General features: G+C 36.3%; 1 non-coding gene across 1 annotated transcript; it reads left to right on the forward strand.

Annotated features, from left to right (window-relative positions):
* The first annotated feature begins 23391 nt into the window (after nt 1-23391).
* On the forward strand, nt 23392-23464 carry Trnam-cau. Its single transcript has one exon. It is a non-coding gene; the product is annotated as a tRNA-Met (tRNA).
* Nucleotides 23465-26172: the final 2708 nt, after the last annotated feature.

Raw genomic sequence — 26172 nt, forward strand, 5'->3', positions numbered from 1 at the left:
CCGGACCTCGAAGCGTTGGAGAAAATGGATACTCTCACGCGACTGGGTACGTAAGATAAACTTATGCAGACATATTACTGCTGAGAGGTACACCAATCGGTGTATACCTTCTAGTAGCTTCGGAAAGTAGTTGAAAATAAAAAACTCTCAAAATAAGGTATGTAATTAATAGCTTCGAAAAGTAGTGGAAAATAAAAAAAATCTCTCAAAATAACGTAATTATTCCGCCCCTACATTCACAATCATAAATGTGTCGAAATAACTTCATGTTTTTAAGTAAGTATGTAGCATATGTGAAATCACAGTGCAGTGTTTTTTTTGATAAGTAGATTGCAATGTATCAGAATCGAAAATAGTGTGGACTTTATTCATAAGGCATTCATATATCACGAATCATAGTTGATAGGTGGATAGATCCCCTGGGCCGGGAGCAGAAAATCTAGCTCATTCAGTTTTTTTGCGGGATAAATAAAGATTTTTTCCATCTCCAATTCAGAGTGTAGCAGGCATGATTTAAATAGCTTAAGCCAACGAAAAACCCTTTGGTAATATGACTTAATCCTCACGTCAACTTATTAAGTGTATACACAATGTTTTTTTTGTATGGGAAAACATGGCACTTGAGAAGAGAAATGCTTCTGTCTAATTTTAAACCTTATTAGATCCCCGTAGAAGGAAATTCGATTGTGTTCACATTATATGGGGTTCAAAAATAGTTTCATACTCTAGTTTTGGATGAGATGATTATTTAATTAAACCCAATGAGTTATTGTACATGATTTTGAAGCCGATATTTTGGAACGCAAAACCTTTAATTTGCAGGCGAATGATATCTTAAGGCTGAATAGAAATTAATCGCCTGTCCGTATGCATTGAAAAATGCAACGAATACTTTGCAATCGGAGCTTCATTGGAGCCAATGTTTATTTGAAAAATGCTCACTGATATCTGATAGCGTCGGTAAACCATTTTCCAATTGATTTTTACCCGTTAAAGAAAATTTGCCTACACGTTTAATTTAAGAATTCCGGTTGATGCCCCTTCATGCCTACTCCATTTTTTCCAGCAATTTTTGTCGATCCCTCGCCTCTCTTCAAATGAACGTTTTATGGAGGATCTGAAAGCCACTTTGAATGACTTTTCGATATTCCTTGTAATACGTGTTGAGCCGAGGGCTTTTCCTTGGAAATTGATAATTATCATCCCCACGATGCCTCGGCTTTTACACCATCTTCTCTCCCTGTTGGAACGTATTGCTTTCCTGCGAGTGTTCACTTGTTTCATTGAATATTTTTTTCGAGTATTTGCCCATCCATAGTAAAGCCTTGCCCATCGATCTGACTGGATGAATTGGATGAAATACTTCCTTTTCAGTCTGTATGCTGTGGGTGGATAGCCATATCCCCCAGAAGGATACTTTATTTATTATTTTATCGATTTATTAACCGATTTTGAGGAATGCTAACATGGGGGAAACCAATTTTACTCTCGTAGTTAATGGAGTGAATACCAAAGAAAAAGAAGACAGGTTGTATATATAATTATAAAAAATATTATATTTCTCAGGAGAATTCCATAGTAACTAAAATAATAATAGTGATATTTTGCTGCTACATCTATTTTAGTGATTAAACATAATACTTTGTATTCTTAAACATCAACAATATATGTCCTTCCATTCAATAGCACAACAGATGATTAATTACAGATATGCAATATTCATTGCTAATTAGCAGAGGTATTTTCATTGAAAATTATTTTAGTTGATTTTGTATGTCATCTGAAGACGTATAATACATTTGGATGCGTTTATTTAGAATTGGAAAAAATACTTCGATGTTATCAACATTTGTACAGATCTTTGTCGCATGCTGTTAAAAAAATTCAAACTTACGGTTTAAAACTTCAATTCATTACTCAATTTTAGTGGTGGTATGTTCATTGTAGATTATTCTTTCAACTAATATGTTTGTACTTTGATTGAAGAGTAATTATCTAAGATTGGAAATAGATTTCTGTGAATTTTATTCGTCGGAAATGCAAATAGCTGATAAACACCAATGACTGGAGGCGTCGCATTTTTACGAATAGCAATTATAGCTACAGTTATTTGAGCAGAATTCATATCCATCGTTGTAAAAAATGTTAAAAGAGATTGCGTAAGTGGGATGGTTAGCATTTATTCAGGAAGAATTTCAAAATAATGTGGAGAAAAATCGAATCACTGAATGCGGAAATTTCGTAATTCGCGAAAATTCGGTACCTCTACCAATGAAGCTATTGGAAGGTGCTATGGGAGACTTTTATTAAATTAAGTAATGCATGGATTTGATAGAATAGTATTAAAATACCACGACTAGATTGTGAACGTACGCTATCTTTGAAGAGCTATTCGCCAAAGTGAGATTTTATGGCATTTTTCCTCCTTGCGCAGCGAGAGGCTGTTATGGCTTCCTGCTTGCGAAAATTCTCCCGTCTCTTGTTTTTGCTCTGAAATCATTCCGCTGTGCGAATGCGCTTGTATCGCATCCGTCTTCACTCCCGGGGAGGTCTTAATTACTCCTCCATTAGCTCTAAAAAAAAACTGTAGGGAAGCCCTCCCGTTTTCCACTCCATTCTCTCCTCCTACTTCGCCTCCTTTTGTCGCTCCGTCTGAGACAAATGAATACGCACAAGCGAGTGTGGTCGATGAGTGGGCGCTTGAAATCTTCGTTGCGCCCTATAGCTTTTGAGCCGATGGGCTTGTAACCTTTTCTTGTGGGATAAACTCCCCCGGTGGTGCTCTCATTGCAAAGCTGTTATGCCATTCATTTAGGGATACAAAAGGGAGACTGTTGTAACAAATCGATAAAGAAAGGCGTTGGATAGCTACGGTGTGTGACGAAACACGTAATGAGGGCAATGACTGACATATTTTAGTTGCTTGCTATTATTCAAATGTGTATGGTGTTATTAGTGATTTTCTTCCCGTTTAACTGCCTTTAAAATATTATTCGTGGATCAAGCTATTGGAATTCAGTGCCAAAACCAATTTGGTTTACATTTAAAGAGCTTTTTAAATGCAATTTAAATTGTAACCCTTTGACATGTGTGGTGTTATTAGTGATTTTATTCCCGTTTAACTGCCTTTAAAATATTATTCGTTGATCAAGCTATTGGAATTAGTGCCAAAATCAATTTGGTTTACATATAAAGAGCTTTTTAAATGCAATTTAAATTTTATAACAGAAACAAAAAAGTTTAAAGCCAATAGTCTATCATGTGTGGTATCTGCTAAAAATTATAATATCTCGTAGAATTTAAGTTTTAATGGTTTAATGATAATATCTCGAAGAATTTAAGTTTTAAGTCAAGGGTATAAATACCAGCAAGAAATTGACTCGACATTTAACCCCTGAAGACGATGGTGGAAACGTCGCGTCGGGCCTGTGACCCAAATCTACACCCGGTGGGAAACCCGAGACCTATTCCTGCATGATAATATCTTACGTATTCTGCTATTCATTTAGCAGCGTGAAATTGTAAAAATGCTTTTAATAACTATTGAGGCTGGAATCGGTAATTATTTCTGTCTGAGGATTCAATATTGCTTCAAAGTTTCATTATGTGCTGTGGGTAGCCGAAAGATGAAGAATAATGAAGGTTTTTGCACTGATGTTAAGAGTATTTCTATTCCTAATTTTAATTTAACAAATAAACAAACAATATAATTAATTTTTATAGTCATAATCATTAATTTAACAAATTTTGTTACATTTAGAACAACTTGGATTATGTAGCTGGTCCATGCTGTTCAAATTGCTTTTTTTTCCCTCCGAAAGCAATAAAAAGTCGTTCACTAAGCTGTTTCGGAGGGCTTTAGCCTTAAAAGATTCTTTTGAACATTCAATAAACTTATTTGATTAATTTAATCAAAGTTAATTCTAATTAATTCTCACTATTATTTAAACCAATCATGGTGAGAAACCCTTTAATGGAGTATATATTGAAGCAAGTACTTGTTAATTATGGCTGCTAACTATTTTTGATATTAACGAGACATGACTGAGTTTAGATTTTCTTTCTTACACAAGTATTTACTTAATCTCATTTGAAATTAGATCAAAGGAAAAAATATTTTACACTTGAACAGAGGCTACTATGTTTACATGTTGACGGCTTGCATTCAAATTTTCCAGTGAAATTTATTGATGTTTACGGCTTTACGATTACGTTTACGATTTACGGCTTGCATTCAAATTTTCCAGTGAAATTTACTGATGTTTCAAATTGAGCCACGGGTCTTCAAAGTCAACTTGCGTGGTTTTACAGATAATTATCTACTCGTTTGTGTATTTAGAAATAGAATTAGAAGCTTGCTGTCACTTGATTACTCTTGGCATTCTTCATTGTTTTTGCTTTAATGACATTCAGGACTTCATTTCCACTAGATATAATTTTACCCCTAAGAAGCAGGCACATTATCCAACATTTGGAATTTGAATAATGAACTTTTCTTGGGAATGCTTAATGAGGGAATCTATTTTGGTCCATCTCGGAAAAGATTTATTAGTAGCCTTTCGTGTCCACATTACTCAGCCTGTCCGGAGGCCACGCCAAGTAATTATGCTTGTTAGCATAATTTATCTATCGGAAAAGCTTATATTTAGCATAGGTAATGAGAAGATATCAGTGAAAAGAAATCGCATCTACGATGATGAAAGCGCCTAATTCTTTAAAAATTTTACCTCTCTCAACGGGAGTGTTTTTGTTTTGGTAATTTATTGTTATTGAAGTATAAAAAACAACGCAGGCAGCGAATGCAATCGAATTTAGAGTTGGTTGAAATTTGAGCAAACGTTACTTCTGCTAATTTTTCTTCAATGAAGAACTTAGCAGGTCTACTCAGCCGTTGAGGTTTTTTTATATGTACATTAGAAGTATAATTTATAATTTCACACACAAATATTTATCATTCCGACCTTTTCATCGTGAAATGTGCCGTTAATAAGGCTAAATACAAAATTATCGAAGAATTCTGACTGGCGATTAAAACTTTTTATGAGATAATATGAAGTTATTATTCATCTTCTTACTTTATTTACTGACGTTACTTCTTTCATAGAGAAATTCCACTAAATAGCCAGAAACAGTCAAATAAATACTACACCCTTAGTTATTGATTAAATTTTGCGGTGTCGTACGTATTATAGTAAAAAAGTAATATATTATTAATTAAGAAAATAAGATACAAAAAAACTAAGATAGATTAAATAAGCAAAGAGTGATTTATCTTTAGATATCTTCTTCCAAGGACATTAATGTATTACAAATGATGACATTCGTACTGAAGGGTAATCATTTAAGTACCATCATAAACGAAGCGCTAATACACTATTAATATGAAATGTGTTTTTCCTCAGTATCCTTTCATACGGTATTATTTCGATTCGAACGCCGATAAATTAATATTTATATGAAGCGGGAATATCAGAACGGTAGAGGATGAAAATATTGCAATTACTGGAAATATCGTATTACCAGAAAAAAAGTGCCCAAAAAGTAGAAAAAATACCTATATTTAGCCATTTAAATATTTGCGTGAATGGCTGATGAAATAAAAAGAATGTATCAATTTCATTCCTCTATTTCCCTTAATTAATCAGAGGAACGCTATTGATTGAAATGGATGAATGAATCCTCTGTAGTCACGCGGGCATGATAATTAATTTTTTATATTAATTATGAGAATATTAAATGCCCTTTTTTGTTATGGAATGCGTCCCCAATTAAAATGTATTGAGCACGGTGGGATGCACGTCTGATATAAAAAATAGTTGCTCTGTGTTTTTCTGACTTTGATGACCACCTATTTAAACCTGATTACCTAAACCAATGATGACCGCCGTTATTGGATTGTCAGTTGTTTGCTTTTAGCTGGAATAGGCCTCCGAGAGTTGGGGTTACTTAAGTCAGTTTAAAGTAGGTGTTCAAGTTATTACTGCAGCAGGAGTTAGAGCGGCAGTGGCGCAGCGAGGGGGGGTTTTGGGGTAAGCTTATACTTAAGTGATTCCCCCCTCCTCCCCCCCCCCAGAGCTGAGAGAAACTTTTAAGTTTAATCCATTTTACTTAATTTGATTGATGTAATAATAGAAGAGTGCAAGGATTAATAAAATATCCCGCAGAAAGCCATAAAACCCACTATTTTAAATCATTTGTCTTAAAAATTTTCTGGGGGAGGGCTCCCGCACCTCCTTCTTATCCTGGCGGTTATACCACACACCTCAGGTCTAGTTGAGCCTAAAAACCCCATAGCTTTGATTCCTAGGCACGCCTCTGTAGAGCGGGTGGGGAAAAACCGGATTTTAGATTAGTATGTATTTTAAGAAAGACCGAATGCTGTGTCTAAATTTTGTGTACAAGGCACAGTACCTATCCGATCGGGGATTGACATTAACTTGAAAATTTCCCACATCATGAAACCCAAGACTATTAGAAAGAGAAGCTGCTCCAACCGCGTGCTTTTTTCGTTTAATACTGTATGCTATTATTTTTCTGAGTGCAAGGGTGCTAACAATCCATCATTTCGACATTTTCTCCAGAAATGTGTTGAGTCGCATTCTCAAACCCAGTCGAATTATTATAAATTTTTATTCTCTTAAGTAAATACATAAGTCATTTCATTGATTATATTGGTGGAGTTCTCATCATTGAATAGCATATTCTTTTTATTATCGTATATGAAATGATTTGCGATGGTTCATATTCCGAGAGATGTTCCACGAGAAGAACTTAGTTCGTCGGAACTGTAATTGCTTCTAAATTACGTGTTAAATGCATATTGATGACGTAAATTCACGATTAATTATTCAGTACGAAGATTTATAGCAGAAATTATGCTTTCCGTCCGATTTATGCCTCTACTCGCGGTTTCGGTTGTTATATTGATATGAGTTGAAACTTTGTGAGTACCTACCAAAATATTCATATCTCAATTTGGAACGATACACTAATGTACGAATATTGTCGGTTTGCTGGGGTTTTCTTGCATCTAATGAATAATAACCGTCAATTATGCATCATGAGCGTTGGCAGTATATGTTGTGTCGAGCGATAAAATATTTCGATAATTCATGGAATAGATTACGGAATTTTTGGAACAACTTGGGTACGGCATGCGGAAAACTCTAACTCACTCATGCACTTTTATCGATTGATAATGATAATATGAGCCTGCTTAAAACGAAACTGTTTCATTAATACAGATTTAATTAGCACTATTTTGTTTTTACTACTAATTAACACAATTTATTTTTTGAGTATTATCCTGAAAATAACGTAACTATTCTAATCAAATCCTGCCATTCATGAGCTAATAGAGGCGACATTCCTCGCTGTGAATCTCATGTCCAGATGAAATTTAGCCGCGCTTTGTATGTGTGATACAGAGATAATTGAGCAGTGGGGGTAACTAATTCTTACGTGACGAGAATGAAAAGTAACTTTATGCCCAAGAAACATTCAAGTACTTTACGCCATGATTAACCCTGTGAACAGTATTTTTTTTACCTCGTTTTAGTTTGCCAAACGCCTTTAAAACCCACCCTGAATAGATCCGACGATGAAGGACCAATATAAGCAGCTGTTGCGTGTTATCTTTAATTTTGAAGTCGAAACGACGGGGATGTTGGTTGTAAAATTGGGGAAAACGTTTTTAGGCCTATTCTTCCTCTTTAACGTTAAATATTTTGTCACAAAGGCTGCAAAAGTTCAACTTTCCTTACCTTAGAATGTACGTAAAATTCATGCGCACTATAGCCTAGGTTAAGAGACGAAAGGGGAATCTTTTAAGCGTGAGTAGTACCTGATCTAATTTGGTTCATGAATTCGTACATGTTCCGTTCCGGTCCACAAAATCTTCCACGCAAACAGAAATTAACTCTTGTGTGATGTGGGGCACGATGTGTTGGAAGTTTTTATATATTAGTAAAAACAGACATTGTAACGTTTACACTGGATTTTATTACACGACGAGTTTCCTTGTCACAAGCAATTGATAATGATGTTCATAACGACTAAACGCGTCGAGTAAAAATAAAAATCCAGTGGAAATATCGCTATTCATCATGTAAATAATAACACAGTAACTCGTACGTGTTAATGTGCCATGCATTCAGGCCATAATTTGAAGAGAGTAAAGAGTTTTTTTTGGAAAAGAGCAATATCGTCTGACGTTACGTGTGATTCAGGCTTAGCAGTCAGTTATCTGTTGCTCCGTCGGATGTCCCTCATGAAGTGGACCAGTCCGCGATGTGGAATATTTTGGCGTGCGGGGGAAACGTCGGGGAACCCGTGGGTGACGTAGTGCATAGGCGTGGCCAGACGTGAAGGGTTCAATGGACGCCCTTCCCCCCTACTCTCCCCTCCCACCCCCAACCCCCAGTATGTTCGTCTGCTGTCTCGTCTGGCCGCCGCACCCCTTCTTCTTAGCAGCCACCCCCCTTCTCCTCACCGCTCCTTCTGCCGCCGACGGCGTATTCTTCCGCTTGCCAATTCCATCTTCGGTCTCCCCTGATTTATTTTTTTCCCTTCCCACCCTCCTTTCCTCTCGTCACCATCCCCTGGGAACTTCAGAGATTTTTCTTTAAGTTTTTTTTCATTAATTTATTTTTTTTCTATCGCCTCGCTCCTTGTGGTTGAAGTTCATCCTGAGCATCGAACTCAATTTTCAGCAGTGTGAACGACAAGTTTCGCCGAAAAAACTTTTTCGATCTTAATCGAAAATTCTGTTCGATTAATTTGAATAAAAAATATTTTGTCAAAATTAGTGAGATATCATTAAAGAGAAATATTATATAAAATAGATTAGATTGTGAATGCGTAGCAATGTATGATATTGTTAACAAGTAAATCAAAATTAACGGAGCAAATTTAATTGAAATGAAATAAAATTTGAATAATTTTTATTGAATGAGTGAATATCGTATGAACTCAGCTAACGGAAAATCACATGGTGACATAAAATATCTAAAATCTCCTCTCTACTTCCTTGTTACTGAAGTGTATTCCATCATCATGCTACATTTACAGCTGTGTTAACGACAAGTTTCATCCAAAAACCTCTATCGATTTTAACCAAATATTCATTTTCAATAATTAAGTGAGTTGTAATGTATTTTTTTGATAGTTTGTTAAAAAATAGTACGTTATAACTAATAGGATAAATCTGAGAAAATAAATGCGGTTTTTTAATCAAAATAAATAAGTATTAACGGTTATATAAAGACGTATATATAAAAAGTATATATAAAGAATAACTATTCGGTCAGAATTAAATGGAAATATATTTTATTGGAAGCGAATCAGGTTTCAATGAATTTGAGTCGAATCGGGATTTAATAAATTTGAATCGAATCGGAGGAACTTTACCGATAAAATCATACCATTAGTTGATGAGTTGACACCGAATCGAAAGATGAGAAGCTGATATCAATGGGTCAGAATCAACTCTCAAGACATTTGTAAAATTTCGGTCGATATTTTTATTATGTCTTAGAGGAATAATGCTACTTTTGTATCTATTGAGAACCATATTTTAGCCTCCAGTGATTGTATCTGGAAGGGAGATATGGTGATGTTTTCTCTCGTGTTTGTGCAACGATTATTGACGGAGTGGATGCTGGAATTTATGTTAGAACGAAGGTTTTCGCGATGATGGTTTGATCTTTTAATTTTTCTCGGCATTTCTTCCGCGTCATTTGTCTTGTGGACAACAGACGACATGGGGACGCTGTCAGGATAGCCAGAGAAACTGTTGTCCACAAGCCTACTAACGCGGATGAAAACCCAAATATTTAGATATATGGAAGAAAGGAATGAGAAAATATATTAAAATATCCATGGATACATTTTCTTACATGGTTGTGTGATAAAAGGGCGTGTGACTTATGAAAATCTGATGGAGGAAATCCAAGAGTGGATGATATTAGCGAGTTTTTCATCGAATATATCATTGTCTTTTTTCCGAAAATATAAGATTATGGCAATAGAGAAAGGAGGAAGAAATATTTTTATTGTGTTGTCTCATTGAAAATAAGTGATATTCCATTTATTTAATAGAGGAGATGAATTTGAAGTGTAATTAATGCACTTCGAATTATTCATAACCTGCATGTGGATCCCGTTGTCAGTGAAAGCTACTTGATGATGGTTTTTTGCAGCTACCCAAGGCCAATGAACATGACTGATTGGAGGAAGACTCGCTAAAATTCAGTAACACTGAGAAAACCAAATAAGTGGTCCAAAGAAGCGAAGGTAGGTATTTTTTGTGGCATTCTACGAACTCAACACCGTCTTTATGATTTTACAACTAGGAGAAATTGCAGCACTTGAATAGAAACTTGATGATACGTCCTAATATGATCCTCACACCCATTACGCTAGAGCAAGGTGCTCTTGCAAGCACTTGAAGAGTGATATCCGTGAGAAAGGTCCTTTTCTTGGCCTTTTTTTGGCACTTCATTGCCCTCCGAAGTTAATTTTTGACAAAGTCGTTGACCTTTCCCAACTTCTGACCTTCAGGTCTACATTGACATGTGGTCAAAATCTATTCACAACTAAATATCCCTTCCCATGTATTGGCAGAACCTTTTCATCATAACTCCATTCACCACATAGCTATTTAATTACCTAATGTTGCTACGGGTCGCAAGAAATTTCTTCGGTAGGCCGCGAGTTCTATCGAGCTCTGCATAAATCAGGCTCTTCGGAGAAACCGAGAAAAGTATAGCAGGGTATGATTAGCGTTTCAATTATAATTGTATTTGATGCTATAATTGCTTTTGGATATGCTAGCCCTAGAATATGGTAACAAAATACCTCACTCTAACGAAATTCCTGGGTTAAGTGAGAAAAATGCAACGCTTCAATAAGGGGAATTACAAGCCACCCAATGCATGGCTAGCAAGGGAATTCCCTCTAGTGTCAGCAGATCTCATTCAAATTTTGTTAGATGATAGGAAATGGAGGGTATTTTTTGCTTCAGCTGCCAACACTAAATACTTTTCGAGTTATTAGCGATGGAATGTACAGGCAAAACTTCTAAGCTTATGCAACCCGCAGCTCAACTACAGACCATTACGATACCTTCACTGCACAAACACTCAGCAATCCCCCACCGAATCAAATCCACTCATCTATTAGCCCACAAATACGAATGCACTCAGCTGGAAGTACCTATTCGAAACATAAACGCTCAACTCCGGAAAGTGAAGAATTGGAGGTGAGCGTTTATGCTCCGAATACTGCTAGCTGAGCGCATTTTTATTGTTGGGCTACTAGATGAGCGGATTTGATTCGATAGGGGATTGCTGAACGCTTGTGGAGTGGAGGTATAGATTACACTGAGTGCTTTCCATTCATCTGCACACGTCGACACAAGTCGACTTGAGTCGTGGTTTTACTGTTCCATTCTGTGTGTGTCGCCGACTTTTGTTACACAAGTCAACACACGATTACGCGCAGGAATTGGAGAGTTATAACCAGTTTCAGTGAGTCGACACTAGTCGACGCGTTAGTCGCACGAATGGAAACCATCCACTCAGTTACTAGGAAAAATGAGCCCTGACGGCGTATTAAAGCGATTCGGATTATATAAATTTAGGCTTTTATTCCGGTAACCTTCCGTCCGTGATATCTCGAAAAGTATTGAGTGTTGGCAGCTGATACAAAAACCATACCTCACTTATATCCATATCCTATTGCCTAGCTAAATTTGAATGAGATCTGCCAGTGGACTTCCCTTGTTAAATATAATGTATGCTGTGAGAGAGTGCTAGAAAACTGGAATGAGAAGTAGTAAATAAGTACAAGCGGTGGTCATTTCCTGCCCCGAACTTATATAATCTTAAACCGAGAGGCGCACAGTTGATTTAGAGGTCGATACCACTTGAATAGGTGCCCAAAATATTTTCTTTCCTTAAGAGGGGATTCCACTAGAATGGAACTTTATTAAGATAACGCCAAAGTTTATCCATCTGAAGGAAAAGGATAAACACTAAAAGACATTAAAATATCCATCGGTACATTTGTATAAACTGGTTGTGTGTGAATACTGAATAGGTTGTGCATGTCAATCATTAATGGAAAATTATTCTAAAATGAATAGATACTACATTGAATTTGATTATGTATATGTAGTTTATTCTAGAATTACGGATATTTAAATTAACTCCGAAAGTTTCAAGTCGTGAATTCTATATGGATAGTTCTGCATTAGTCAGACAAGGAAATTCTCTAAAAACTATGATCTTTTCTCAAATATCTGCGAAAAGAAAATTTCCATTTCATTTCGAGGAACTTTTTTCGGTACATTGTTAATCATAAACGGGATTATTTTAGGGATTAGGTGCTCCAAATTTTTTTCTCTGTGACCTTTCCCTAAAATTACTCGAGTGCCCTGCCAATACGCTCACGTGGCATCGCAGGTACTCAAAGGGAGGTAATTTATTCTCAAATCTCCTGGGTTATATGACGAGGAACATCAATCAGAGGACTTATCGGGAATAAAATGCGGCAAAGACAGCGGAAGGAGGAATTTGTGAGCATCTTTTGTGAAGGGCTCACTCAGAATTGATGAACTCATATTACGTGGCATGAGAGAGAGAGAAAGAGAGGGGACCATTCTCAGCCGTATAGAGTGGGAAGGTAGAGGGCACTGCCGCATCGTAATGAAAAACGATATCATCTAGACGGCTTAAAGAACGGAGGCCAACGAAAGAACCCCAACGTAGTTTCGTGAAATGAAGTCCCTATATGAATTAAGCGAGATATAAAAATGAAAAGTGCTGAAAAGACGGGAAATTAACACATTAATGCCGATTGAAAAATTTTATTGACAATTTTTATCAAAATTTAGAATGATTATCTCCATAGGTACCTTATTTCGGGATGAAATAACTTTAAAATTATATGATACAAGTGTAACAATGTTTTTTGCTGTTAACTTTAGTTGCCAGCAATGTTCCATAGTTTATAAATCACAAGTAAAATACACGAACAGCAAAACCTTTTTCTCAGTGGCATTAAGCGTGTGTTACGCATGTGCATACCACAGAAATATTCAGAAATATGCAAAATATATCATGAAAGGCACGAAAAAACACTTCAATGTCATGCTCGGGTATGACCACTTGTGTTCCCTTCACATACTCTCCCTGATAGATGCGATTAGGTTTAATATTATTTTCTTTTTTTCTCTTATCCTGACCTCATTTAATTAATGATTAAATAATTCCTGGGGTATATGTCAAATGTTATGCAAAAAGTTACTATCCAACGTTTCGTTTTATTTAAAAAAAAACCTTCATCATGGCTATGATTGAAAAAATGAGAATAAAATAAAATACAATAATATACAGTGTTGATACATAAATAAGGATTACAAAACAGTTTTTTTACAATAGTATAATTTAAAAAAATGAGAAGGAAATACACAAGAATTTTGACATACCTTAGTTTTAAACATATTTGTTTGTTGATAGTAGGTAACTAAGCTATTATCAAACCTATTTACCATTTATTTAATTAAAAATTAGTAGTGTAAGACGCAAATAGAGTGAGAAAGGAACTTTCATAAACGAGAAAACATTTTGGCAACAATTGACACTGATTGGTTAAAGTTACGATGATGGCGTGTGATATTTCAATTCTGCTGTTTAAACGGCGGAAAAATTCTCAAGTTTGGCCGTGAAGAAAATTTCGCCTGGACCGGGAATCGAACTGCAAAACTTTGAATAAGTACAATTCAGGCGTGAAATAGTCGAGTTCGACGTATTAAAATGAAAGACAGTTGCACCTTTCCACGATAATTAATTCGCACCACACGTTTCGGCTCATGGAGCCATCATGTGGTACAAGACATTGATGCGATGTTCTTATGTACCACAGTGTCTTGTACCATATGATGGCTGTGTAAGCTGAAAAGCGTCTTACGAATTAAATTATTGTGGAAGAGTCCAACTACTAGTGATGAGCGGAACTTTGATATTCCAATCACTTCGTTACCTGTGACTAATACTCATCAGTAACGGTGATTCTTAAATGTGATAGCGATCACCGAGGAGAATCACTCTTAAAAGTCAGCCGTGATCTTAGGCGCTGCTATTCCTGCTATTTTGTCCAATTCCAAGGAATGAGCCCTCCGTAAAAGTGACGAATAAACTTATTGAAAATCGGAAAATTAAGCAAAATAATGTTTTGAGGGAATAGTTCTGATTATGAGTTTATAATACGATAATTAGGTATATTCGAGATGGTAAAGTAATTGATGAGAGGCACTCATTAAATTCCCGTCTGCATTTTGTAGCATATTTTATATTCAGACAATTAGCTATATATTTCGTAAAAATGTATCATTCATCAAAAAAATGAAAATGACATCCTTTATACGATTTCGAGTATTTAGTGATTTAAAACTTAATCACGTAAGGAAACTTTTACTAAAGTTACTAAACGCTAAGACGTTGAAACCCGGGTCGTGTTCTAGTTTTTATTTATGCGGTTTAGTAAAAGTTTCCTCACGAAATAAAGTTTGTGATGGAATACCATAAAGTTTCCCAAGATCGTGTTTTATTCTTTAGTGATTTAGTCACTGGCAGTGACGGCTATTTCTTTTCATTCACAGGTAGCGATATATCGCAAATGACTTAGTAGAAGCCTTAGCTATCTTCACGGAATCCACAGTCACAATGATTTCGAGTATTAACTCACCGGCAGTGACTGCTACTTTTCAGTAACGGTGATTTAGTCACAGTTAGCGATATATCGCCCATCACTATCGGCACCCTTTCATTTCAATATACAAACCTTTAGCTTTTGTGGTGCACTGCGCAAATCACTACATTATCCAGGTTCCTCTCCTCACGGCAATTGTAGCGAGACACTAGATGTTAGCATAAAATCTAATACCATATAGTACTAGTACCATTGTTATGACATCTATTACCATGAGCCTCGTTACAATTACCTACCATGGAAAATTGGAAATCTGGATAGCGCAAGGGTCTGCGCAGCGGCCCCGAAAGCCTGAGGTCGCGGTTCGAATTCTTGTCCGGGGTATTTCTTTTTACAGCAATTCATGTAAATTGCATCTATGATGTCTAAATGAAATGGTTTTAAACTATAATTTTCTATTAAATGCAGAATTTTTTTTATTTGAGTGGTAGCCATTTGAAGAGTAAACGCCTATTGCATAAGTGACTAGAATATTTTCTAATGAATGAAAGGACCCACCCAGATTTGCATTCTTAAGAAAATATTTTTGTATGTGTATGGCATGCAAACTTGTGACCCCTGCAAGATTATTTAACGCTTTTTGAAAAGTAACACCGGGTGACATTTCACCTGGAGCGCATTCCAGGCTGGAACGCATTGAACTCGGGAAGGTCGGAAAGGCCATTTGCTGGAGTAATTTCCCTCATATACTGAAAATTAAATTCTCAAGAATATTTCCTTAAATTCTGCCAGTTTTAGGCTAAGATCATTCAATTGCATTAGCTCTCATAGTTAAAGAAATAGTTAATTCAAAATCTGGGTTAATTTCTATGATTTTCTACGTTAAACGTTCGGAACATTTCCTTTTTAATTTCAGAAAGCTTCATTTCGTAGTAAGGTTCTGTTTTTGCTAGGACAATATAATTATGACATTCGAAAAAATATGGATACTTGTCTTCATTTGAAACGTGTGCCACCCGTAATTACGCAAAACAGGCAAAGTACAATGCGTGTAAAAGGATATTTTTTGAATGTGTGCATAGAACTGGCGAGAAAAGATAAACACATATTCTGTTATTTAAATTGACAGCAAAGTTTCAAAACTAACTGCTTTATATTCTTTGGATGATTAAATGCATGGTAGCAACTACGGTCGTCTTTCAGCTCAGTGTGTAGTTCAAAACCAAAATTAGAAAAATATATGCGGCTAGTTCCTAGATTTTTCCTATTAATTTTTTCTTTCTGGGTATCAATTAGGTTTCGAAATATAAGGTGCTTGTGATGTGTGATGGCAGTGATCAGTATCTTGTGAAAACTTCAATACCTTGCAATGAATTACTTTTGCCGAAAAGTACCAGTACTATAATTAATAAAATACTATAATTATCAGGACTATAATTACTGTTTTATATAGTACTATAATTCATGTTTTTTTTCTCTTTCAAGATACGAGATCTATTTTTTCTCTTATCCACGCCACGCTTGCAGCTGTTAGAGATAAACATTCCCTTAAATTTTATTGATGCAATAATTTGCACGTGCCACGTTAGCCCGATTAAAAAATCCATTCAAAATTTTGACTTGAACTTGACTAAAATTTTTCATGGTCCTTTATTTTTCCATGTGAATATTGGTTCATGGATGTTGGTAACGAGAAATCTGATTCGTAAGGGGGGATATTCGTCTTTCCTCGTATTCTGTAGTGATAGGTAACATGGATAGGATTTTATCTAACCCACATTTAAGTAAACCGATAGAGAAAATAATGAGAAACCAGAAAATGTTTTTTTGGAAAGGACTATGCTTCGTAGTGCTTCGAAAATAATTAATACGGGACGCTTAATATATTTGATACGCTATTGATGAAGAAATATTTGGACAGCGACATTCCCATTCCTAATGCGAAGGAAACAATGAAAAAAAACGGCGTATTCATTTCGCCAGCTGTTTGAAGAGCGAGGAAAAAGGCGCCATGAAAATTTTGACAGAACGGCCGAGAATAATTTCTTTCTCTGAAAAATATGCTACTAAATCGCTAAGATTTTTTCATTGAGGAAATTGTAGTTAATATTGGAAGATAAGAATAATGGTTTATCATGAATAGACATTTTATGATTTTTACGTTTGAAGTTCGTTCTTGAGGAGATATGGAGTCGAATTTTATTCAGAAACTGTAGAAAGACTGTATTTTGTGCACTATTATAAAGCATTTATTCGTATATTTAAAAATTATATAAACCACCAACAAATAGCTTCATTAAAGCGAATTATAAATTTTTTTGGCTCTGTCAAAACAACAGTTTTTCTAAAGATTTTTTTCCGTCGATTTGTCTTTACCTTTAATGAAACTCTGTATATCACCCTTATCAATTTCTTCCAGCAATCTATTCTCTCTCTTTTATCTCTTCCATCGTCTCTTCACCGGTTGCCTTTAGAATTTTCTTGTTCCTATTTCTATTAACTCGTCTCCACACAGGGGTAGTTTGGTATATCTTTAACTTAAAAATAATTACCTTTATTCAAATGTCACAAACCAAAAATTGAAGTCACCGAAGCAAAAGGTTTTGGGAATTATTCCCATATTATTATTGGGATTGGGATCGGATTGGGATATTAATGTATTGGGATTATTCCCATATTTATCTACATGAGTGTTCTTATTTATATGTGTTGCTTTTGTGGTCCATGGATACCTTTGTTCCGGTGACTATTGTTATAAAAGACGCTTCTGTCTTATTTAGTGTCGTCCACTTTATTAGGTGGTAACTACGTAAAACAAAATGTAACCCTTTCCTGTTTGTATACCAGTGTTTTCTCCCGTCAATTGTCTTCCCAACGTTTGATCTATTGGCAATGGTGGCGATGAAATCAATTTAAATACTTGCATCTACAAGGTCTGGGTGTAATGAAATGCGTATGTAATGATACCTTTTTGCTGAGAATCCCTCAGCGAGTCATCAATGTTGTTGTATGACCTCTTCTGCAGTACTTGGGACATTGTCTCGTCGAACTTAACGGAGATCCTACAAAAGTTCACAATTAGCAATGGCATACACTCGCAATTCAGCAAAATGCGAAGTCAAATAAAAATCACAAACCCGATGAACACATTTTATTTGACGCAGTGAATCTCGATTTCATACCGTTAATCTTTGTCTTCACCTTTTCGCCATTCGTCACAAACCCTTCCATCTCCTTAAAATCTTCGGCAAATTCCGCCCAAATTATTTTCCTGACAACGTAGCTCTCAAACTTATTTTAATTTTAATAGTCCTTATATCGTATGAGGAGACGAGTCTCGTCGTCGCTAATCTTTTGGCTCTAGGCAAACAAATAAGTGTACCTTCTCCACAAGTGCGAGTGACTAATTACCCAGCGAAATCTCTTTAAATTTCAGAGTAGTAAGTGTCACTTTCACTTACTTTATGATTCCACCTTCCCTACCTTTCCAAACATCACTTTCGAATTGCGAGTGCTCTGCCCTTTCCGCCATATTATCGAAACTTTTACTATTTTCCCTGTGATTTACTAAGACGTTCCTCCCGTATTTCAATGCAGCCCGTTTTTAAGAACTCGGTTGACATCTAAGAGGCTATACTTAACTAGGGTAGTGGTTAAAGATGCATTTAACTACCGTGTGTCGACGAGGCATACCTCTACTTGTTAACGGAATGCGTGTTCCTCTGAGTTCTCTTTTACCGCTGACATGCTCACGTTCCAAATCTGTTATGAAGGAAATAGTTTAACATGTTATTAGTCGTACATGTATGTAGTTAGATAAAAATCATGTTATTCTAGCCCGTTTGAAGCTTTTATTTTGTGTGCTGTAATTAAGGTTGCTGGCAACGAAAGTAGCCCTGACATTGGGTAAGAAAAATCTTTATGAAAGAAATTAATTCTCATTCGTGATACATATCCTCGGTAAAATGTTATGCATACAAATAACATATTCCACGTAGAAGGTCGTAGAAAGAAGCAGCTAGTGTCTTCTTGGCTTCATTTTATACTTACTAGGTTGTAAAATGTTACCTATTGGGTCATTTAAATGCAGCTTAATCGATAACTCTTTATCTACATTCATTCGAAAAAATAATTTATGATGACGGTCGGTTTTAACGTGACTTCCTTGTAGAATAATTTCGAAGAAATGTGAACTTGAGCATCGTAGGTTAACACTAGGGTGTTGAATGATCCTGTTGTGGAATCTATTGTTATTGAATCCATATGGTGACCCGTATCGCATGAAGTGAAGCACTTAAACTTTATGAATAATTTTTCATAATCGCTCGTTTTTTTACCAAAACTTTACGAAAGAGGCTGCTGTCTACACTCCGCGAAACCGTAAGCAGAGATGGATATACTGCTAATAGAATCTCCGTATACACAAAGTAATGGGGTGTTTGCTAAAATCCACCTCTATGCGTCACCTTGATCGAAAACCGGAACAAAACAGTGCGTAGTTGATGGTTTTAATAAAAAATGGTTAAAAATTCAATTAATACAATACATTTTTCTCCTTAATATATTGACGATAATGCTCTGATGAATCGAGTATTTAAGTAACAATTTAGCAATATTTTCAGTGAACATCAAAATTGCAAATAATTAGACAAATTCCTAATGATGGACTATTCCTCGATAATTTAGATAAATAATCCGACAAAAAATTTAAAAAGACAAGGCGTCCGTAAATTGCAAATAAGAAGTCGGTATAAATCGTTCTATGGCAATTCTAAATTGTAGAAAGATGCAAAGCACGCATATATATTTTTTGTATTGCTTTCCAACATCTTTGAGTATCCTCACATTCAAATTCGTACTGGAATTAGAAAAATTTGGTCCATGAAGTTATTTGTTTCATTTCCTGCGCGCTAATTTAGGGAGATTTGCCTCTGAAAGAGAGAGGAATCCAATTTTGGTCGTAGATATTACACCCAATTCCGTTTTGTTGCTAAACAAATTCCTTTGCATTTGACAGGAAATTAGATAACCCCTTAACTGGCGCTAATAAGTTGTCCGACTAATACCTATTTAATGTAATTATGACTGTGATTTCGTTTGTAATTGATGGCGAATAGTGCGGAAAAGCTCAAAAATTTATCCGAATTGACGTAAGCTGATTCGGTTAATTCTATGGAATATAGTCAACTTCGGAGGCGTTAATAAACGTAAACCGTATTTAAGGATCGGAAACAAAATTCGAATCTAGCTGAATGTGACAGAATAAACCAAGGTTGGTAGGATTACAAATAATGCTACATGTGCCACAAACAAATGGCGGAGCAGTGTGTCAAAATAAAAACCAGAACGTCAGATTCAGGAGTGAATTATAATTGTGTAGATGTTGGAGAAAATATGTTTGAATTGAAGTTTTCAAGCAACTACCATGGAATAAAAAAATAACTATTGCGGCGAATAATGGATATGTGACATTAATAATGAATAATTATTTCAAGGAAAGCAGTAGTAATTTGCTTGTCAATTAGTAAATATAATTTGATAAATACCTTGTTTAAATAGCTTGCAGTAAAATATTCCCTAGAAATCCTTTAATTTTAATCACTATCAATTAACTTCATATAAAAGTTAAAAGTATTTATATCAAATGGGATCCAAAGTATGGAGTTAAATTTTGAAAGCTTTGCTCAATCACAGAAAATTAGTAACGTCATTGCGCCTATGAAAGAGTAAATTGATTCACTGTACGCATTGAATATGCTTGTTCAATTCTACTGTTCAAGACTCCAATAGCTGTCGCCACCTATTTAAGTTTTATTAGTCTTTTTAGCTGCATCTTTACAAAAAAAGATTTATGAAACGTGTTTACTATGTTTTTGAGTACCTCATTCGAAGTTCATTTTACCGTCTTTACCGAGCGTTGCTTGGAAAATTTTCATTTTGAAATAAGATAATTAAATATTTTGACATAAAGTAGGATGAGTTTTATGTGGGTTGAGAAAAGCTGTAAAGAAGACAAATATGTAAGGAGAATACTATCCACACTATCCGTTTCCTGATGAAGCTCTTGTTAACATAGTTTCCATAGCTCCATTATCATCATCGATTAATTTTTCCTTTATTTCTGCACTGGATTCACATCGCTCGTCGTTCTTTTTTACTTTTGAATTTCGTTTAGAAATTTTTCTGCTGTAACTAGAGGCACCAAATTTTCGTCGTCCGATGTATTGGAAAGCTTTCATGAAGGATAATTCGCAAGAGTTTGGCAATATTTTTAATATTCCTAAATAATGAATGCATGTGAAATCGAAGGATGTCGCATAAATTATTTTGTGCAGGAAATGCTCGTAGAAAAGTTTATCGTGTCAATTGTTTTAGTTCTCTATATTAATGGATTCTGGAGTCAGGTAGCTTTTGAAACTCCTCTTTCCAATTATTTTGTTTCTTACTCTCTTGTTTCCTCACCATTAAGCTGCTTTATCTCTAATTTCACTCAACGCTTCCCCAATCAGTCTTCTATTCAATTAATATATGTTCTCATGTGTGATCTTAATGATTTTTCTTTCGACTTTCCTCATCGCATCATCTTCTTAAACGATATTAGTTTTTATTATGCTTCCTGAATGCTTCACTGCAAGATCATGTGGGAATCCTTCGTCTTCTTTATCGGGGAAGTTCATTAAACCGTGATGATCTTGAAACAAATGGGTAGTTTCCAGTTTCTCTTTCAATTTCTCAAGGTGGTTATATAGCTTAGATGCTTCGTCAAATTATTTGAGAATTGTTATCGCCGCTACCTTGGGGGTACTTGGAGGAACATGAGGCGATGGCTCAGTCTCCTTCCTATTAGAATCAGGGACGTAGGAAAGGGGGATTCAGCTACACGCGAATTATTCCCGTTGTGGCGATTTCCCGCCATACACCCCCTAAGGAGGCATTTAGACCTGGGACTTTTATCTTCTGATTTTCTCATAGCTATTAAAATTGTACACTAAGGTCTGGTTCTAAGATCTGGTATTTGCTCAAAAACGGATATTATACACTTTTGCTCCTGTTAAAGGAAATAATCAGCTCTAAATCGCTTACTGTTTGACATTACGTATGTTAGTATGGGTAAATGTAGGAATCGATCTTTGTAATTGAGCGTTACGTTACCAGAGCAAACGTGGAATTAAATTTATAACAGTATCAATCGCGTGATTTTAATTTCACAACATAAGCTAGAAAATTATTGAAAAATTTCAGCGTAATTATGTCTCTTCTATGGAAGGAAGTTTAAAAAGTGGTTTTGTATCACAGAGTGAAGATAGACTGAGGTAGAATGTGAATGTCTCATTTATTTTCTTGAGGAGTTAAATTATGGAATTGTTCGCAACTACTTCAAGCTAACAATGATGAATCTACACTGTTATTCATTGAATCGCTATAATTTTACTTATTATTTCGTAATATCTGTAACTAAAAATATCAATTTTTTAAGTAAAAAATAGTTACATTTACAATAAAGAATAAATAATTTATTAAATAACTTGGGATGTACCCAACACGTCATTTTGGAGGAAATATTTAAGCATAAACATTAAATGAATTTACTTGCGGGTCAAGACACTTTTTTGTACATTGCGTGAAAGTATTACTTTTAATGTATAAAATATTGTTGAATGCATTAAACTCAATCATGTAACTGCTCATGATATCGACTTTAAGCTACATTGGGCTTCCTTGTCTCTGTTAAGCATTATGGAGGCCGATATTGAGGAGTTTTCGGAGTCAGATTTTGCGTTGTAATGCATATCTTTATTTCTTGGAATAAAGAGAGAATACGAGATGTTATCAACCGGAATATATGGCGCAGAATCTGTCCCTTCGCTCGTAAAAAGGGAATCCCGCCGTTTTGCATCCAATTCCCCATCGCGTAGTCCTCACGGGGAGCCCCCGGGACCCTCAGCGGCATTTACCCGTAGCATACTTACTTTTTTATGGCTTCATATATTGCGTCACCAGCGTGAAATTTGGAGCATTCTCATTTTCCAATATGTAGCAACGCATCTTGATGTAATCTTTGTCGCTGCGTCGTTTAAGGGCTGTTTCAGCTTTTAGATGGAGATTTTCACGAATGACGTTTTGGATCAATTTAGATGTGTTCAGACTTGTGCAATGCAATGAAAATACTTGCATGTGCGTCATAATTTTTTAATATCTCTGTGTGCTGAGCCGTAATGAACACGCATTTAGACCTTTTTCGTGCTTGTCACTTTCCACTCACCTTTCGTCACCTTTTTACTTTTCAGAGCACAAAATTTTCCTCTACCCAAGAATTTAGATTTACCTGATGCAAATGGCGACAATAACTTTATTTTACCTTCGAACCCATGAAAATTAGCCTTTCTCTTTGTTATGGAAACACAAAATCAATATAAAATTTAAAAATTGTTTTCTCAAACGTTTCCTGCAAACAGCGTCTACTTCCTCGTTTAGCTTATTTGATTGTTGATATTGACTCTCCGATAATTGCAATTTTATTTTTTTTCCATTTTAAGCCCTTGCGAAATTCGTTTTTCTCATTCAGAGAAACGAATATTTTACTTGAGGTGAGATACGGTGACATACTCGACAAAATGAATGTTTGAACATTATCGCATGAATTCCTTCCTATGATGAGTTTAACAGTTATGTTTAACAGCCTCGGTAGCGCAGTAGGCAGCGCGTAAGTCTCATAATCTTAAGGTCGTGAGTTCGATCCTCACCCGGGGCATATTTTTTTGCCGGCCTCGGTGGCTTTGGGGTGAATTTCTCGCCTGCTAAGGTCGAGGGTTTGAGAACCCGCCTTGGCTGGTCGTCCTTAAAATAGTGAATTTAAAACCTATATACAATAGTGTAGTAAAACTAACTACGATAAAATAGTCTCCTGAGAATCTCTCAGGCCTACCGTGATGGAATTATGACACAAAATGAATGAAATATTATTTGCTATTTTCGATTTTCTTCTATGAAAAAAACAATCAATTTTAACACATTAGTAAGCATAGAAACCTAATTATCTGCGGTTTAATTGTTTCTTCTGCAGGAAAATTACTATGCACACACTATTTCTTGATGATAATAGACTTTAAAGTTCTACTATTTCCATGAAAGTTCACAGTAAATTCTGCATACTCATAGGTTGAGGTTATTTGCAATTAGATTTGAATTTCGTGATCGTCCTTCTACGGAGATTTAGAAGTTTTTGACTCACCTGGAGTACTCTTGAGTCGTCGGGTTTTTGTTCGGACAATTTTGTCGATTAATCAATAGAGTGCTCGTGTGAAAATACGATGGCGAGCGGCAAAAATTTATGTTCCACTGTCTTATTCACCGAAAGAAGTAGTGTCTGCGTGGTAAAAAACCTTGCACCTTCCAGAAAGGAGTAGAGAAATGAAACTAAGATATTTTGATATTGAGTGTTCGAAGTTTTCACCTGGGATTTGAATCCGGGACCCCTCGATCAACAGCCAAGTTCTCTGCCCATGGGCGAAGTATAGAGTTTTATGTTGGTGAAGGGGGGCGAAGCAATCATGCTGGGGATTTAGCGGATTTGGATCAACCCTCAGTGAAAGGAGGGGTGTTCCGTAATGTTCCTGGAAAATTTGTATAAATTTGCCTCTGAAAACAGCATTTTAGATACTATCTGAGACTAAAATTTATTCAAACTTTTGATTTTTTTGTTTTCATTGTACTTGAATGTGCAGGTTTCGCACTTTTCATTTTGGACAAATTATCATTTAAATTGGGGAGGGCATGGGGATTCCCCTGGAACCCCCCAAGACTTCGCCCATGGCTCTACCCACTGTGCTACCAAGCTACCCAAAAACATTATCCTCCCTTTTTGGAACGATGGTTGTCATCAAGGGGACTACATTACAAGGGGCCCAATGCCCCTGACCGATGTTGACTTCGGTCGCATTTTAAACGGTTTTTAAAAATTGTCTGCGGCGCGGTGATGAGTGCAATGCGATCTGTTTTTCAACGGTTCTTTTCCAACGATTTGAATACTAGGCTTGAATTGTATGAGTCCACATACCCGTATTACAGTATAAAAGGAATCCAAGTACATGTGTATCTTAAAAGTGCGTCGTGTTACGACAGGAAAATAAAATAAAGCAAAGAGAAAAATTGGGAAAACATCACATGCCGCATGAGGACAAAAAAAATGTGAAAGAAAACGTGAAAATGTCAGTGAAAATCATGAAAATAATTGTGAAATGCAGACTTTTGCAAAAGAAAAAGTAGAAAGAAATATTGAATAAAGTACAGCAGACGAGACTCGAATTTAATACCTAAGCGTGGGAGTGGAACACCGTAGCCACTGTGTCACGACAATGTTTGTTTCGTCAGGAGTTCTGAAGGGAATTCAAAGCCAAATGCATTCACAGCAACCGATCCTTGCGCCACTAGTGACTAAGGTTGGAGTGCGAATCTGTGAATTAATGTGCGGAGACCAGTTTCACAGTAACGCGGCAACTGCTCCCAAGTGGAGCCTCCTGAAGTAATATGAACTCTATGCATAGAAGGCTGATTTCAGTTGCCTCTATGGTCAAGTTTTAATCTTTTTTAAAAATGTCCGCGGAGCGGTTATGAGTGCAATGCGATTTACTTTTATCCAATATTTTGCAGTATAATGTTTTTAATTGATGGAAAAAGCATTGACCTTTTATGAATTTGATGGATCATCATGCATATAAATTTCTATCAACACACCTAATTACATCTTACTTCTCCGTGAAACTCGGATCATTTTGGTCATGAGCGACACGAGTAGCAACTTTTGTAAACATATTTAAATGCGCGGTGGTTGACAACACATGTTGAGGCAGATTTGAGGATATTATATTGTAGTATTCGTGGTTTTTACTCTCGCGCCCACCGATATACCGAGAGAAATAGCGCAGTGAGGAATCTTTCTCTTTTCAGGAGAACGTGCTCTCCCTACGGTTTTAAGTGTCTCGAGATCCTACCTAACAAAATGAGTAATTTTTTCCGGGCAATTGTCCGCCAATTATTTTGATCGCATACCACCGACGCGGGAGCGCTCGTTTCCGTGGCCCCTGCGATCGTGCGGTTAGCTCCAGTTCCTCATCACGAGCGTGCGTTTAAGCCTCCGTGGGGCATCACGCGATCGCGGGTGACGGCCACAACTTTGACGCGGAGCACGTACTGCCAGCGCACGCGATACGATGAAGAAAACAAGGGTTATAGGGAGTCGGTGCCGGTGTATCAAGGCGCTCGTGCCCCCAAGTACTCCGAAAGGAATGGTTTGAAGTCCGCGGTGGCGGGGCTGGCGCGATGGAATGTACCTACGTATCCGAGTAATGGTTTCGGCCATTTGAGTCACGCGACCGGCTGCACTCCGAGCTGCCAACTATCGCCACGTCCCCCTCTGGAACGACCTTCGCGTCATTTAATTGCTATCGGCCGGGTCAATGC

Source organism: Ischnura elegans, chromosome 5 (assembly GCF_921293095.1).
Source record: "Ischnura elegans chromosome 5, ioIscEleg1.1, whole genome shotgun sequence".
NCBI lineage: Eukaryota > Metazoa > Arthropoda > Insecta > Odonata > Coenagrionidae > Ischnura > Ischnura elegans.